The 17575-nt window shown below is 35.7% G+C and overlaps 1 protein-coding gene across 2 annotated transcripts in view; it reads right to left on the bottom strand.

Moving 5' to 3' along the window:
* Positions 1 to 17575, bottom strand: part of LOC111049766 (RNA polymerase II-associated protein 1) — a 57911-nt gene that overhangs the window by 23033 nt on the left and 17303 nt on the right. The gene's annotated exons all lie outside the window — the stretch shown is intronic.

The raw sequence follows: 17575 nt of genomic DNA, 5'->3' as shown, positions 1-17575 counted from the left end.
ATACCAGTAGTAGACTTGCACATGTAAATAAATGTAGTTTTTATGGAAGGCTAATCTTAATGAGATATATATATATATATAGATAAATTTCTCACTATAGTTCTTCCAGTACCGTACATAACGGGGAATAATGGGAGATACGTTTATTGTGTACAAATTATTTTGGGAAGAACGTTGAATGTTTTTCTAAAAACATAATTTTCCTTGTCGATATTATTGATAAATGAATAAGAGACAAAGAGCCACATATTATGCAGGGGTGCCTACGAGGGCGGGGTGCCTGGACGCTGACTTTGTCCTTGAAATTCTTGGGGGGGGACACACAAAGTCATATCTCTGATGGGATCAAAAAAAAGTCAGCAGTGTTTAAAAATGACTGCTGACGATGACATTTTCTGGGTTCTCAATTCATGGGATGGTCAATTTAATGGGGGCTTGACCATGGACTTGTGGGGGGGAGGAGGTTAGGGATTAGTCACTCCTGTACTAAACCTACAACTCTCAACCAATCCACAGCAGTCCTATCTCTATCATGGCTAAGTTATAGGAAAATTGGTTCTGAGATATTATAGGATGGCAAGTTTTCTAATATATACTATGTTTGCTAAAATATTAATTTGTTAATATAAATAAAAAATAATGGATCTTGAATAAAATCATATCGTTGGTAAACAAATCAGATATGTTGATCAAGTCGATTAATTTCTTGCCAAATAACCCTTTTTCTACAACTGCGTGTAAAGAAAGAATTTACATACTCAATTATTCTCCTCGTAAAACAGCTTATTTATGAGGAGAATCTACTTTTTCGCTCGCTAACCATCTGCGCATGCGCAGTAGATTTTCTTTACGCTCGCAAATCATTTGCGCATGCGCAGAAGAGTTTCTTTACGCTCGCTAATCAGCTGATGATAAGCAGCTTGCCAAAAGACAAACCACTCTCGGTCAGATCTTAACCTAAAAAGTCGGTAATTGTACCTATTCTACAGCCATGATGGATATCAGTGTAGACGAATTATTATAAACTCCGCCAGATATAGGTGATTTAACAGGTTTGTGCAGTTGTAGAAAAAAAATTGTATGTAATTCGCGCGTAATGCGCGACTTTATCGCTCTTGCAAAATTATGACGCTCCACTTCGCGTCGCTTGATAACTGTTTTGTGCTTGCGATAAAGTCACGCATTACGCTCTTAATACATAAATAGCTATTCTGGTCCCATGATTCCATCTGGAGTCATGTTATATTCCTGTCTCCTACAGTCATCGTTTCAGTCCAATGATGCCTTTTGGAACCAAGATGATTAGTTCAAGTCTCTGTCACAAGAGCTCACCACCGCTACAGAGCCTCTGGACTAAAATTCGTAGGCAATGTGATGTTTGTTGGTTATATTCATGTCTAGAAGCAGCTGAATCAACTTAGCAGTTTTATCAAAAATATTTATTGATTCCAATTGAATATTATTCTTCAGGAAAATTCCAGGCACTTCGGAGCATCTTTACAAGCAACTCCATGAGGTTAGTATGAATATTCTACTCAAATCCCAAGAGGTTTTGAATAAAATATCACATGATTCCAACTGGAGTCACTGGCCTAATCGTAGCTACTGGTTTCAGTAGTGAGGCAACCAGGGCTTACTCTAAAAAAAATGAATAAAAATATTCTCTCTTATTTATTCTTTTATTCAAACTATTTTCGTATTCAAAGGATTCAAAAGGCTACAGCACAAATTATTTTACAATCTTTTTTTTAAATTATCAACTTAGGCTAGTTTATTATAAACTTTGAAATTCAGTATTATCTCTACTTATCATCATGTCCAAAGTTGATAAGTAATCAAGAATAACTTATGACTCATGTATAATGATAATCATTATTTACATAAAGATTTGTTAATCACTACATAACATATAGGGTAGTGACAACAGCGTTCCACTTATGAACGATTTATGATATTGGATCATCAAATTAGGCAATTTGAAATGATATTTGACAATGATACCAATCGATTTGACAATGATATCAATAAATTTGACAATGATATCAATATCATTCTGAATTCCAGAATGTATGGAACACCACTCATTACAGTAGGCCTGTAGGCTATTATTTTCTTCTTACTAGTGAATAATAACTGATATCATAATAAAATATACTTTTCTTCATTACTTGTTAAAAAAACAACACCGCTATTGACTGCTTATTATTAATGCAGTTTATTAGTGTTGCAGACATTGCAGCATTGGATCCAGATAAAATATGCGTGCTAATGGAAGGTGATTTATCAGATATTGAATTATTTGATGATGATTGTGACGACCTGGAGAGAGAGCTGGATGAGCAGATTGAAGCCATGTTACAGCAACCACCACCCGAGCACAACTCACAGGTAGATGATTTGAACACTGTAGGAATTGAAGAGGAAAGAACATCTCAACAGAATTTTGAAGATGAGGATGACATCTGTTGTGGAAAATGTTCCACTAACTGAGCGGATACCAAATCCTCCTCAGCATAGATTCCAGTGGCCCTTCGAAGATTTGGCTCCTATTGATTCTGTGTGTAACACTGACCCACCTGCAGATATTGGATCACCATACTCATATTTCAAAACAATTGTGGATGATGATATTTTGAACAACATTGTTGATCAGACCAACCTCTATTCTGTTGAGCAGTCTACGGTGAGTGTGGACACCAATTATAAGGAAATCAGCCAGTTTATTGGAATTCATTTGATGTTGGGAATTATATCGATGCCTAGCTATGCTATGTTTTTGGGCAGATAAGACTAGATATTCACAAATAGCAGAAGTAATGTCCAGAAATAGATTCAAAAAACTAAAAAGGAATGTCCATTTCAATAACAATGATAATATGCTACCCAGGGATGACCCAATGCATGATAGGCTATTCAAAATTAGGCAATCATAGATTCATTGCGATTGAATTTCTTGAAAATTGAACCAGAGGAGCATATTGTTGTGGATGAATTTATGATTCCTTTAAAAGCACACACAACTATGAAACAATATATTAAAAGTAAGCCTCATAAGTGAGGAATATAGTTATTTGTGCAACTAGTGCGCAAAGTGTCAGTTTGCTGCACCGAAAGAAACGTTTACGCCCGAGCCGTAGGCGAGGGCGGAATGGTTTGTTGAGTGCAGCAGAGGAACTTTGCGCACGTATTTCACATTAAGTTTTTCCTACAGTTACCATTGAATATGAAAAGTGGGTAATTATGGGTAAAATTGCCTGAAATCCATCAAATGTTTTTCTGTGTAATTTTATTATTGATAAAAACCTTAATCCTAAAATCCTAAAGTCCTCGTTGTCCTTGGTTATAATATATAATGTAATAATTAGCGCGTTGTGCTTGGTTGCACCTCTGCTCACTATAGCAGCCACAGCAGTCACTGTTACCAACTTCATTTCGATTTTGCTGCACTGTTGCTCCATATAACCTACTAAGTATTTTGCGTTGCCATGTTGCAAATCTGGAGTGCAGAAAAATTTTTCCCGCACTAGAGCGGAAAAGTGATTCTTTGCGTTCTGTAATCAGTGCAGCAATGGCCACTTTTCAACGTAACTGTAGGAAAAAAGTATTTGCACGAGCAGGGAATAGTGGGTTTATTTATGATTTTGAAATTTATGTAGGCAACAAGACTTGTGCTAATGAATCAGGATTGAGAGTGAGTGGTGATATTGTTATCAGGCTGGCAGAGTACATTCCAAAAGTCTAGAATTACAAATTATACTGCGACAATTGGTTTACATCTTTGGAACTGTTTTCAAAATTGAAAAATGATGGGATTCTTTGTACAGGAAGAATCGCCTTCGACATTGTACTCTGAAAAATGACACAGAATTGAAAAAGGAGGGAAGAGGCAGTTTTGATCACAGAAATAAAAGAAATAACAATCAAATCGTACTGGAATGGATGGACAATCATCCAGTTCGTTTGATTTCAAACATTGTCGGAGTTGAACCCATTGAAGAAGTACAGAGATGGTCAGTAGCTCAGAAAGCACAAATCACAGTACCTCGACCAAATATCGTGAAGAACTATAATCAGCATATCGGGGGTATTGATAAGCAAGATATGCTTATTAAATTTTACAGGTCAGATTTGAAAGGGAAGCGTTTTTACCTAAAAATTATTTTCCATTTCATGGATTTGTGTGTGGTGAATGCCTGGTTACTGTACAGGAGACATTGGGCACGATTCAATGTGAAGTGTATGCCTCTGGTAGACTTCAAACTGGAAATTATACAACATGCTCTTCTCTACTCAGGCTCAACTTCACAGAGGAAAAGAGGTAAACCGTCGGCAGGTGAGAAAAGTGACACCAATGTACCAAAACGGATTTTCACTCCAAGACCAGTTGATGAAGTGCGCTACGATAGTTTTGATCACTGGCCACAATACATACCAGACAAACAAAGATGTAAGAAGTGTGTGTGGTGAGCTACACACACACACACACACACACACACACACACACACACACACACACACACACCACACACACACACACCACACACACACACACACACACAAAATGTGAAAAATGTAACATGCCACTATGTTTTTCCAAGAACAAGAATAATTAATTGTTTCAAGGCATTCCATGTCAAATAGGTATGGAAAACATACATCCAGTATTTATCTACAAGAAATTTTTATGAATTTGTATTGAAATAAGTGTGAAAGTAAATATCTAATTGATATGCGAATATATTCACATATATTAGGAATACACTCACAGCTTTAATTCATGAAACAAAGGACCAATACTATAGAGAGAAATTGTATGAAGCTGGAAAGGATAATAAAAAAATGTGGAAAGTAATCAAAGATGCTACTGACTCTAAATCAAAAACAAAAATGAAATTGAATGCTATTAAAATAGATGATAGGATTTTCAATCTAAAGGAAAATCCAGAAACTGTGCTCAACCACATGAATAACTTTTTCACAAATGTAGGTGAAGAAATGGCGGAGACAATAATAGATTCCTTAAGAAAACCACTAGACCAAATCATATCCCAATATAAACCTGTTACAAGAACTCTACACTCCATCTACTTTCACCCAGTAACTGAAGATGAGCTTCTTGAAGCTATTAGTAGTTTGCGAAATGACAGTGCTCCAGGACTTGATGGAATCAATAATAGAACATTGAAGTCGATAAAAAATGTAATTGTAAAACCATTAATTCACATATTTAATTTAAGTCTGTCAAATGAATTTTTCCAAAAGCTATGAAAGAGACATGTGTTAGACCATTACATAAAGGAGGCGACAAAACAAATGCCACCAATTACAGGCCTATTTCACTTATAAGCAATATTTCTAAGATTTTGGAAAACTGGTAAAGAAACGTCTTGTGAATTACATGGAAAAAAACAACTTACTATCTAGGAATCAATTTGGTTTTCGTGAGGGGAGGAGTACAGAAGATGCGGTATTAGAATTGTCAAATTTTGTCACAGATAAGCTAGAAAATAACAAAAATGTGCAGCAGTGTTCCTGGACCTAGCAAAAGCTTTTGACACTGTTAATCACAGTTTGCTGCTGAAGAAATTAGAAGCCATGGAATTAGAGGAGTTCCTCTAGCATGGTTTAGATCATACCTCTGTGACCGGCGTCAAAAAGTCAAAGTTGAAGAACATCTCAGTTCAGAGGAAACGATGAAGTTTGGGATTCCCCAAGGAACAGTTCTTGGGCCAATTCTGTATTTGGCATATGCAATGAGCTATGTTCAATTAAGATAAGAGGAAGAGTAATAGCTTTTGCTGATGATACGTGTATACTATTTGAAGGAAACACCTGGGAGGAAGTTTTTAATCTGGCACAGGAAGAATTGATCAAAGTCGATAAATGGTTAAGAGAAAATTTGCTTACAGTAAATGCAACAAAAACGAAATTTTTAGCCTTTTCTCTGACAGAACGGACGAGACCACCGGATTCTTCAATAATCCTGCATCACTGTGGAAGCACCAACAACCCGTGTGATTGCCCTTCAATTCAACAAGTCAATGAAATAAAATATTTAGGAACAATAGTGGACAACAAATTCAAATGGGACAAGCACATTAATCTATCAATTACCCGGATCAGGAAGCTTCTCTACAAATTCTATCAACTCCGTAAAATCCTCAACTATAAGACATTAAAAACTGTTTATTTTTCTTTAGTGCAATCAATTTTAAGATACGTCATAATTATCTGGGGAGCTACGAATTTTACACATGTTGAACCTCTCTATAAACTTCAAAAACGAATACTAAAAATAATAGGCTTCAAGGAGAATCAATTCCCCACGAACATTCTTTTCAAGGACAGTAAAGTACTGAGTGTAAGACAACTCTACATCCAGGCTATCATCACGCGAATGAGGAGAAACAACGAACACATAAGACTGGCAGATCATAACCATCAAACAAGGCAGAGAAACACGTATTCAATAGTACCAAGGATGAACACTACATTTGGGCAAAGAAACTACACATATTTGGGACCAAAAATTTATAATTCAATACCAAGTTACATTAGGGAAGAATTCAATAGACACAGGTTCAAGAAAAGTTTATTTTCCTGGTTGGTTGATATTGGAGTGGAAAATTTAGTTAGACTGTAAATATTGAAACTATTTATTCTTCATTCCACTCTTTACTGTTTTTCATTTTTCTAAAAATAACCTTTCTTATTATTATCCTTAATAGAACATTAATATTTATTTACTAATTCCATAATTTTGTTTGTTTGTATTATACATTTTTACTAATTTTATTATAAAAAACTTTAATCCCATATCAGTGAATGAAGTTTGTAAATAGTAATTATTACACGCAATAAGCAACTAATTACTTATACCCCAACACATATAATATATAGTGGGGTGTATATTTATTCATTGAAATTATCATTTATTCATTGTTGAAACACCGCTGATTTATGTAGTTATATTACAATACTATATTATCAATATTCTAATGTTGCATTCAATCTTCATTGTAATTAATAAGTTTTCATAATATGTGAAATTTGCTGCATAATTGGCTGTTGTACTGTAATTTATTGTAGATTCGTGTATGAACCAGAATGTATTGTAACTTACTTGAATAAATAAAAAAATTTGAATTTGAATTCATCATTTAAATATTCTACAACAATATAAGAAATGTCAAAAAAAGCATTTTTGTGATTTGTTCTGGATTGACCCTCAAGTTACAACACTAGTGTATCCAAATTGCAGTCTTGTGAACATTTAATGTAAATATAATTATTATATAATATTTAGTGGATTCTTATAGAGAATTTAAATGCACATTAATTTGAAATTTGGTTCATATTGAATATTATACAATATTTAGTGAAGTCTTATAGAGAATTTAAATGCACATTAATTTGAAATTTGGTTCATATTTAATGAAAAAGACTAAGAAATTGTCAAAAACCACAGATTTATTGATACTGAGAAAGACCGGTTTCGGTTATTACACCATTGTCAATCTCTGATAAACTAAAACTTTTAGTTGAAACTAAAACTTTTAGTTAAAACTAAAACTTGACAATGGTGTAATAACCGAAACCGGTCTTTCTCAGTATCAATAAATATGTGGTTTTTGACAATTTCTTAGTCTTTTTCATTAAATATGAATAATTACCACAATATCAACTTCTCAACTACACAAATCTCTGATAAACTAAAACTTTTAGTTAAAACTAAAACTTGACAATGGTGTAATAACCGAAACCGGTCTTTCTCAGTATCAATAAATCTGTGTTTTTTGACAATTTCTTAGTCTTTTTCATTAAATAGAATAATTACCACAATATCAACTTCTCAACTACACAGAAAGTGAAATTTGGTTCATAATGGAGTGAATATGGACATTCGGTTTAGTTAAAACTAAAACTTTTAGTTAAAACTAAAACTTGACAATGGTGTAATAACCGAAACCGGTCTTTCTCAGTATCAATAAATCTGTGTTTTTTGACAATTTCTTAGTCTTTTTCATTAAATATGAATAATTACCACAATATCAACTTCTCAACTACACAGAAAGTGAAATTTGGTTCATAATGGAGTGAATATGGACATTCGGTTTAGTTAAAACTAAAACTTTTAGTTAAAACTAAAACTTGACAATGGTGTAATAACCGAAAACGGTCTTTCTCAGTACCGTATCAATAAATCTGTGGTTTTTGACAATTTCTTAGTCTTTTTCATTCAATATGAATAATTACCACAATATCAACTCCTCAACTACACAAAAAGTGAAATTTGGTTCAAAATGGAGTGAATATGGACATTCCTGCAATTTGGATACAATATTTCACTCTCATTTACATGTATGATGAATGAAGCTGGAAGACCACTGATTCCATCTGGAATCATGTAGTTTTTCCCCATTATCCAGAATATAAAATGGATGAAGCATATTTTTGAAGTTGTATGGGTTAATTGACCGAGCGAAGTGAGGTCTAACATTCAAGTCGACGGTTTGGCATTTCTCTTAATGTTCAAATGTTTATATGTTGCGCATTTACGGCGAAACGCGGTAATAGATTTTCATTAAATAGCATTAATTAGATAGCAATACCATTGTCAATCAAACACTGCCATTATTGACCGAGCGAAGTGAGGTTCAAGATTCAAGACGACGGTTTTGCATTTGTCTTTATGTTTAAATGTTGCGCATTTACAGCGAAACACAGCAATAGATTTTCATGAAATGTGACAGGTTCCTTTTTGGATGTCGCGTCGACGTATACATAAGGTTTTTTTAAAATTTTGCATTTTAAGGATAAAGGAGTTTCCTTCGAGCACCAATATTACCGTAAAAATCAGACTATAGAATTACTTACTTACTTTATCCGGCTCTACAGTCCTGGGTGGACTTTGGCCTCCTCAACATAGCGCCTCCATTCGTCTCTATCCTGAGCACTCCGTCGCCAGTTTGCCACGCCCAGCACCCGGAGGTCTCCGATCACGTCGTTCAGCCATCTTGTCCGTGGTCGACCTCTCTTTCTCGTCCCAAGCATTCTTTCTTCCAGGAGTCTTGATGGTACCCTCTCGTCACTCATTCTGGCTAAATATCCAAGCCATTCAATCCTTCTGGCCTTTATGAAACGCACCATATTTCCTGCTCCAATGGCCTGGTCTATCTCAACATTGAATCTGGCTCTCCACACTCCTCCGTCACATATTGGTCCCCAGATTCTTCTGTACATTTTTCTTTCAAATGACCTTAATGCTTTTTCATCTTTGTTCAAGATAGTCCATGTTTCGGCCCCATAGGTTACAACTGGTCTCACTAGCGTCATGAACATTTTCACCTTTGTTTTTCTGGATATGAGCCTGCTTTTAAATATTTTTTGATTAGCAAAGTATGCTCTGTTGCCCATCATTATCCGATTGTGTATTTCTTGACTGGTCTTATTGTCTGCTGTCAGGGTTACCCCAAGGAATTTGAACTCTCTGACGCCTTCTATAACACAGTCATCGGCTATTTCCAGATTACATACTTGCCTTCTTGCTTGATTTGCAGACATTCTCATATATTTAGTTTTATTTATGTTCACTTCAAGACCCACCTCTCTTGCCTCTTCCCTCATTTTGCTAAAAAATTTCTTTGAGGCTATTTTGATTTCTTGAGACTAGGACATTATGAAGTGAACATAAGCTAATACTTGGTTTGTTCTGTTGATTATAGTTCCGCTTGTGCCGAGTTTCTGGAGCACCATCTCTAGAACCAAATTGAATAGTGTTGCAGAGAGAGCATCGCCTTGTCTAACACCAGTAGTAACACTGAACATTCGGCTAGTTTTGTTACCTATCTTAACTAGACTATAGAATTATTCATCATAAATCAGCTGTCTAGTGGACTATCATACTACCCGTTCAAAAACATCGAACATCTTGAAAATGTATCTTTCCATCAACGTTAGTAGACAGTTGTCTACTAACTTTTTGTCTTTCCATAAGCTGAGGCCATGATTCTAGTTTGGAGTTTGTTGTTATTGATAGAAAACATTTTTCTTTTTTAATCTGATGATTAAAATTGCATCAAATATTATTGAAAAGAAATTGATTTCTAAAATCATGAAAAGTGAGAAATAAAGTTTGTAAGAAATCAGCATTATGGTAGTTTATTTTGTTAATTTCAACACACCGATTTTTCGCCAACACGACAACACAGAATGTTCTCTGACTGGTTGATTGGATTGGCGTATCGACGGCAGCCAGACCTGATAACAGCGCTCACATTCACATTCCGGGACGACACGTCACGGTACGATAGGACAGAAAGCTCTATGTTTATTAAGGATTTTTTCTAGACATTTTAAATTGCTAAATTATTTTTTAATTTTTGAGTAAACATAACAACAGGTCAATGTAACTTACTGAGAGCGAGGTCTACTGTTCACAGAACTATTAGTTATGAACTATTTTAGGAGTAATGGATTTATTTCTAAACTTTTTTATGAAATTGGCCCCAGAAAGGGTGTCAGATAATACTTTCGTGAGATAAGCTGATTGATTGCAATAGTTCAACAGCTGAACATAATTCTGTCTGACTCCCACACAAGCACTCACATCTTCCATTATCGACAGACGACGAAATTGTCAGTTGTGTTTTCCAAGGATGAATAATTATTATCCTTTTTATGTCCTTGATTGAGTTTTCCCAGGAATGAGACCCTGTGCAATCGAATTTTTATATCAAGAATTACAAATTTCATCAAAATCGTTAGAGCCGTTTTCGAAATCCGTTGGACATAAATATAAATAAATGAATAAATTACAGAAATTGCTCGCTTAATATAATAGGATATACTAGTAGTTCTGTGAACAGTAGACCTCGCGCAGATATAAACCACAGCCTCCTCTTATACTGTCCATCAGAGTTAATCCTGTCTGTATGTCGTGTCGGCGAGATATCGGTGTGAAAACAGCTAATGACTGTTGGGGTTGGTGTATCAAAAATGCTAACATCAAAAAAGCTAATCTCCTTCAAGACATACTGGCAACAGGACAGCCCGAGTTCAAAACAGAGAAAGGTCGAGAGACAATACCATGTTATTTTAGTTATTAATTGCATGCGTTATTGCATACTTACTTACTTATCCTTGCGCTACAGCCCGATGTGGGCTTTGGCCTCCTCCACAATCTGCCTCCAAGCGTCTCTGTCTGCTGCCTTTCGCCTCCAACCTCTCACTCCCATCGCTCTCGTCTCTCTCCACATCCTGCAGCCATCGAACCCTCGGCCTCCCTCTTTTTCTTACAGCTTCCAGTTTCTTATACAGCATTCCTTTTTGCATTCGTTCATCGGCCATTCTTTCAACATGTCCAAGCCACCCTATTCTTCTTGCCTTGACGAACCGGAGAATATTTCTACCTTGCAGGATGGCTTCTATTTCGGCATTCTTTCTTATTCTCCATGCACCATTTTCATTTACTGGACCGTAGATCCTCCTCACCAGCTTTCTCTCAAACACCAGTAACGCTTTGCAGTCTTCTTGCAGGATCGTCCATGCTTCACATCCATATGTGACAACTGGTCTTATGAGCGTTCTGTAAATCTTCATTTTTGTATTTCTAGTGAGGAGTTTTGACTTGAGCAGTTTGCTATTTGCAAAGTAAGCACGGTTGCCAAGCATTATCCTGCGTTTAATTTCCAAAGATACTTTATTTCTACAGTTAGTTTCCGTTCCTAATGCGTTATTGCATGCAATCAATATTTCATTTAATAGTGCATAAAAATTGCATTCAATGAGGCATGCAATTAATTGTCTACACAGCAGCTGATTTTTCACCAAGTTACATTGAGATAACTATTGAATTGCATGCGTCATGGCATGTAATTTATGGGTCACCGTCTAGTTGTTGTCACCCCAACTAGTTGACACCTGGTCATTTTGGCCATAGGCGACTACTTGTACCCTCGTAAAAATATACCATTGCCGTCAAGTTGTCCCCCCGACTACTTGACACCTACTGGACCAAAGGTGCCAACTAGTCATGACCGTAAACGACAACTTGACACCTTGCACCCTCGCGTCAGGGTGTTCCCCGACTAGTTGTCACCTCCTTAGACAGGAGACAAGTAGACGGGGATGGCTCACGTCTACATGACACCTTGTCACCTGCAGAGCACCAGTTGGCACAACTTACACCCCCGCGGCGTAGGAAGGAGGGATCAAGCAATTTTTATTACTGTTTATGATGTAGAATTGAATTCTAAGCACTTTTGGTTCAGTAACATTTTCCCGTCAAACGCACGGTTCGGGAGATATTCGCCGTCTTTGCTATTTTTAGGACAAATTTTTTCGAGTTGGTTGAAAACGGAAAAAATGTATAAGCCCTTTTGATGACTGAACCAGATGTAGAAAACAATTCTAAACACATTTTGTTCAGTTATATTCTCCCGTCAGACGCACCGTTTACGAGTAAATAGAGCCTAATGCTCAGGGGATAGGTTGTCGTGACCGTAGACGACTACTTGTACCCTATTAAAAATATACCATTGCCGTCAAGTTGTCACCCCGACTACTTGACACCTACTGGACCGGAGGTGTCAACTAGTCCCGACCGTAAACGACAACTTGACACCTCGCACCCTCGCGTCAGGGTGTCCCCCCGACTAGTTGTCACCTCCTCAGAAAGGAGACGGGGATGGCTCACGTCTACTTGTCCCCTAATAACCGGTTTTAAAAGGGCACAAGTAGTCGGGGTCAAGTAGTCGGGGTGGCACCTAGTCGCGTTCCCCAATTTATAATCCACTCGACAGCTGATTAATGATGAATAATTCTATAGTCTGATTTTTACTCTAATATTGGCGTATGAAGGAGGCTCCTTTTCCTTTTAATTATCCTTGAAATTCAAAATTTTCATACACCTTGTATATATGTCGACGCGCAATTTAAAAAGAAACATACCTGTCAAATTTCATGAAAATCTACTGCTGCGTTTCGCTGTAAATGCGCAACTTATAAACATTTAAACATAAAGAGAAATGCAAAACCATCGACTTGAATCTTGGACCTCACTTCGCTCGGTCAATAAAAACGAAATGGCACTGATTGATTCACTCATTCATTTATAATCAACAGAACTGAATATCTACTGGACCAAATACGTTTAAATTTGGCAGATTTGTTCAGTTGGCCATCTAGAGACGCACTAATAACGGATTTGAAAAAAATACAAAGATACGCCCAAAATCTTCGTTTTACTAGTGTTTTTTTGGCGTTTATTCAGCTTTTTCAAGAACTAATTGTCAAAATATTTTCAAATTTGGTATACAGGCTCCGCTGAGGTATAAATGTGTTGTATTACTTCATGTTGGAAAAGTTTTTTGAATAAGTTCCGCCCACGATCGTCCGTTTTTGAAGGGTTTTCCTGCGTTTTCTAGGCCTTCTCAAGAACTTATTGACAGATCATGTTCAAATTTGGTACAGAAGTTCAGCAAAGAAGTATGGTTTGCAAAGTTACTCTTAACAAATTCTTTGGTGAATTATGTTTTTGAACTTCTAGTTGTATAATGCTTAAAGTGTGGTTATGAATTGTCGACTCCAGCTAGTATTATTCGTTTTTTCGATGGTATCTATAAATAATAAATTCGCGGACTGAGAAGAACATAACTGGTTTGATTCGCTAATTCCACAGCTGGACAGGTACAGACATTGTATCAATATATCTGTGGCTTGGTGCAAGAACTTATGTCAAAATATCAACTTTCTCACAAATTAGCTTGAAAGTTCACCTTGTATTTTCGAACTACGGAAATGCGAGGCTAGAAGGGCAGATGTCGACATTGGGAGTTCTGGCACGGAGTATAAATGACAATCTGAAAACAAATGTCTTCATTGGTAGTTTTCACGCTCTGAGAGTGGAATTACTAAATACTAAAACTAATTTACTAAATCATGACATTGGTAGTATAAATTGTATAACTTTTTATTGCTTTGAGATAGAATATCGGCACTTCTGGAACTGAAAATAAACAGTATTAGTGATGTATTAGTGTATTAAACTCATTTTTGAAAAAATTGTCATTGGTAGTTTTTGCATCAAGCCACAGATATAAACATGGGTTTATCAACACCCATAAATTGATAAGTGAATATTCAAACATATGGTTATTAATTTTTAACAAATGCCATATTTTCTAACAAAATATTTTGATAGGGCTATGGTACTTTATTTGTTAATTAATAGAAAAATAATAATTAAATTAAAAAAAAAAATCGCTTGGAAATGCCAAAACTAGTTGTTGTGTTTTATATGAAAGAATTTCAGAACAAAAGGGTACTATGAGATTATTTTTGTATTAATTAACAAATCCTATTATATTAAGCGAGCAATTTCTGTATTTTTTATATCGTTATTTATATCTGGATATTTATGTTCAACTGATCTCGAAAACGGCTCCAACGATTTTTACGAAATTTGGAACATAATAGGTTTATGATATAAAAATTCGATTGCACTAGGTCTCATCCTTGGGAAAACTCGCTGAACGACATTAAAAGGATAATATTCATCCTTGGCTGAAACAGCTGTGTATAGTAAAAAAGTGAGCGAGCAAGTGAGTATGTGAAAAATCAAAATATCGCATCCCCGAAATTCATAAGATGACATATAGCCAGCTTTGAAATATAAACACGATCATTTTAGAGAATAATTGTGTTCTGTTTAGCAATAAATAAAAATAACGAGCGAAGCTCGGTGCACCGATATTGACAATAAATCCACAAGTAAATAGTTCAAGCATTTGTTTATTAATTAACGGAGAACAATATTTTAATAAACAAGTAAGTCTGCGTATGAATTCGAGTAGGTAGTTAAATCAAAGACAACATTTTTATATCTCATAAAACCTAAAAACAAATGTTTTCAGAACGTGGTTTACAAATTTACAGCGTTTAATAATAGCATATAGAAGTAGCTCAAGCTATATTTTTCACAAATAGCTTTTTTATGTCAATTATAATTGATTAGAATTATCATTGCTAAAATGTCTTCTTCCAAAATATCAGTTACTCAAAATTTAACTCAACTCACTTGTGCTACAAAAACTCTGATACTCGTATATGTATCTGAATCTTCATATTCATGTTGGAAAAGTTCCTCGGTTACAATAAACCACTTACTATTAGCACATAATGTAGAAAATGGTTGGTTTAAAATGGTCGGGATAAAACAATTACTGGTTAGTACTTTGTGACATTTATCATTTTTCCAATCCCAAACCACCACAGATTCATTAGAATCAATTACTACTAGATCCTCAAAAAGATGAGTAATTTTATGGCACTCTGTACGAAGATCACGTATGAGAAGGCATTCTCCTGTTGGGATATTCACTATTTTACATTTTGATTCTTTATGAACTAGCAAAACGTCTTCAAAAACTTTCACAAAACCATGATATTTTCTTTCATAGAATGATTCTATGAACTCTAAATTGTGTATGGTCAATAAATTGTAATAATCTACAGGTCGTGCACCGAGCCTGAATTCAATAAACCACATTAAAATCAGATCTTTATAAAAATATAAATCAATGACTATACCTTTTGTAACACGTTTAGATTGTAGTTCACCCTTTACCTTATCTTTTAAGATCTTGTAAACTTCTATTACTGAACCCTCCTGGTTTGGCTTTTCGGAGCATATAACAATATATCCATCTTTAAAGCGAGTCAAATAAATCCAATATAGTTTTTCATACTTTTCAATATAGTCTTTATCAAATTGGAAATTATAAGTGAACATTAAAGCTTGAGATTTCTTACACCAAACGTAAGATGAGTAACAAAATGAAACAATTATGTAGTTATCGTCTATTGAAGTACAGCTATGTCCTCCGAATGCACGTGTAGCTTCATGATCGTTCAATATCCTCAATGTCTGCACTTTGCAGCAGTCACAGGTTTTGTCACATGTGAGAAAAATATATTGAACCTTGTCCTTGGTTAACCACAGCACATGATTTCTCAATATGCAAATACTTTGTACACAACTCATCCCGACTGAAGGGTCGAATACTGATAAATTGTACGCAATTTTTGGTTTCCCTCTGAAATCCATTAATAGTAAAACTTTTTCCTTGTTTTTACGTTCTCCTAAAATTGGAAAATAAATATAATCTTGTGGCGCTCTCGAAGGGTAATTTACTCTAACGAAATGGAACTTTTCAAAGTCATATTGTTCTGGCTTCAAGATATATTCGGTAAAAACACCATTAACCCAATTGTGTTTCAGTGAAGCATGTTGCCGAAAAACGTTTTTGTAAGAATTGAACAATGATAACAAGCGTTTATCATTGGATTTATCTTGAGACTCTACACTTGCATTGAGATTCAGTACTGAATCAAAGCAGTCCGTGGAGGAAGCAGCATTTTCTTCTTTGCTTTTAACATTTGGAAGCCAACCTTTACCAAAGCTTTTAATTAGCAGTTCTTTCCATAGCTTTCTGCTATTAGCCACTTGGTACCAAAGAGAACATGGCTTCCGATCGGGGAAATCCACGGTAACAGCCGGAGTGGATTTCATCGATTCTATCATCAGTGCTATAGACAGGGGAGATAAAACTATAGGTACGTTCTTAGATATGAGCCGCGCTTTCGACAGTGTGAGGCATGATATGTTGATAGACTCATTAAACACCCTGGGAGTGAACGGTAAGGAGCGTACTTGGTTCTCCTCCTATTTGAAAGATAGGCAGCAATTCGTAGAGATTGAACATATAGATGAAACTGAAACGCTGCGCTACAAAAACAAATATCGCTCCAACATTAGACATTTGAATTATGGTGTGCCTCAGGGGACAATATTGGGCCCGCTGTTATTTATCTGTTACATCAAGGGGTTGCCTAGAGTTTTCCAAGAGCAAGCTACTTTGTGTCTCTATGCAGATGACGCTAATGTCATCTTCTCAGGTAATACATTGCAAAGTGTAGAAGAGACATCCGCAACTGACCTTTCTCTTATGAATAAATTTCTCAATGACAGGAACCTTCTTCTAAATGGAGGGAAGTCAGTCGTAATTTCATTTTCGACGAATCAGAGAAAAAATGAAATTTGCCCAAATGTCCTTATTAATAATGAAATGTTGGAATTAGTAAACGGTACACGATTCCTGGGTTTAGAAATCGACAGTAATTTATCCTGGAATAGTCATGTTTGTCAGGTAGTCAAAAAAATCTCCCCTGGGCTGTATGCTTTAAGACAAATGTCAAATAAATGCAGTCTTCCAACCATGAAAACGCTTTATCATTCATTGGTACACTCCCATCTGGCCTATGGTTTATGCATCTACGGAGCCACGACCAAAAGCAATCTTGATAGAATTCTCATTCAACAGAAAAAAGCACTCAGAATAATGATGAATCTAAAAAGAATGGACTCTGTAAAACTAGTTTTTTCGCAGCTTGGCATTCTTACAGTTTACGGACAATATTTATTTGATGTAATCATGTATGTTAGGAATTACCCTGTAGAAGAGCTACGGAATGAGACTCATGGGTACAATACTAGATTTGGGAGGATAACGGA

The sequence above is a fragment of the Nilaparvata lugens genome, chromosome 10 (genome assembly GCF_014356525.2).
Source record: "Nilaparvata lugens isolate BPH chromosome 10, ASM1435652v1, whole genome shotgun sequence".
In the NCBI taxonomy this organism is placed as follows: domain Eukaryota; kingdom Metazoa; phylum Arthropoda; class Insecta; order Hemiptera; family Delphacidae; genus Nilaparvata; species Nilaparvata lugens.
The sequence above is the reverse complement of the archived record's forward strand: the minus strand, read 5'-3'. Positions and strand labels throughout refer to the sequence as shown.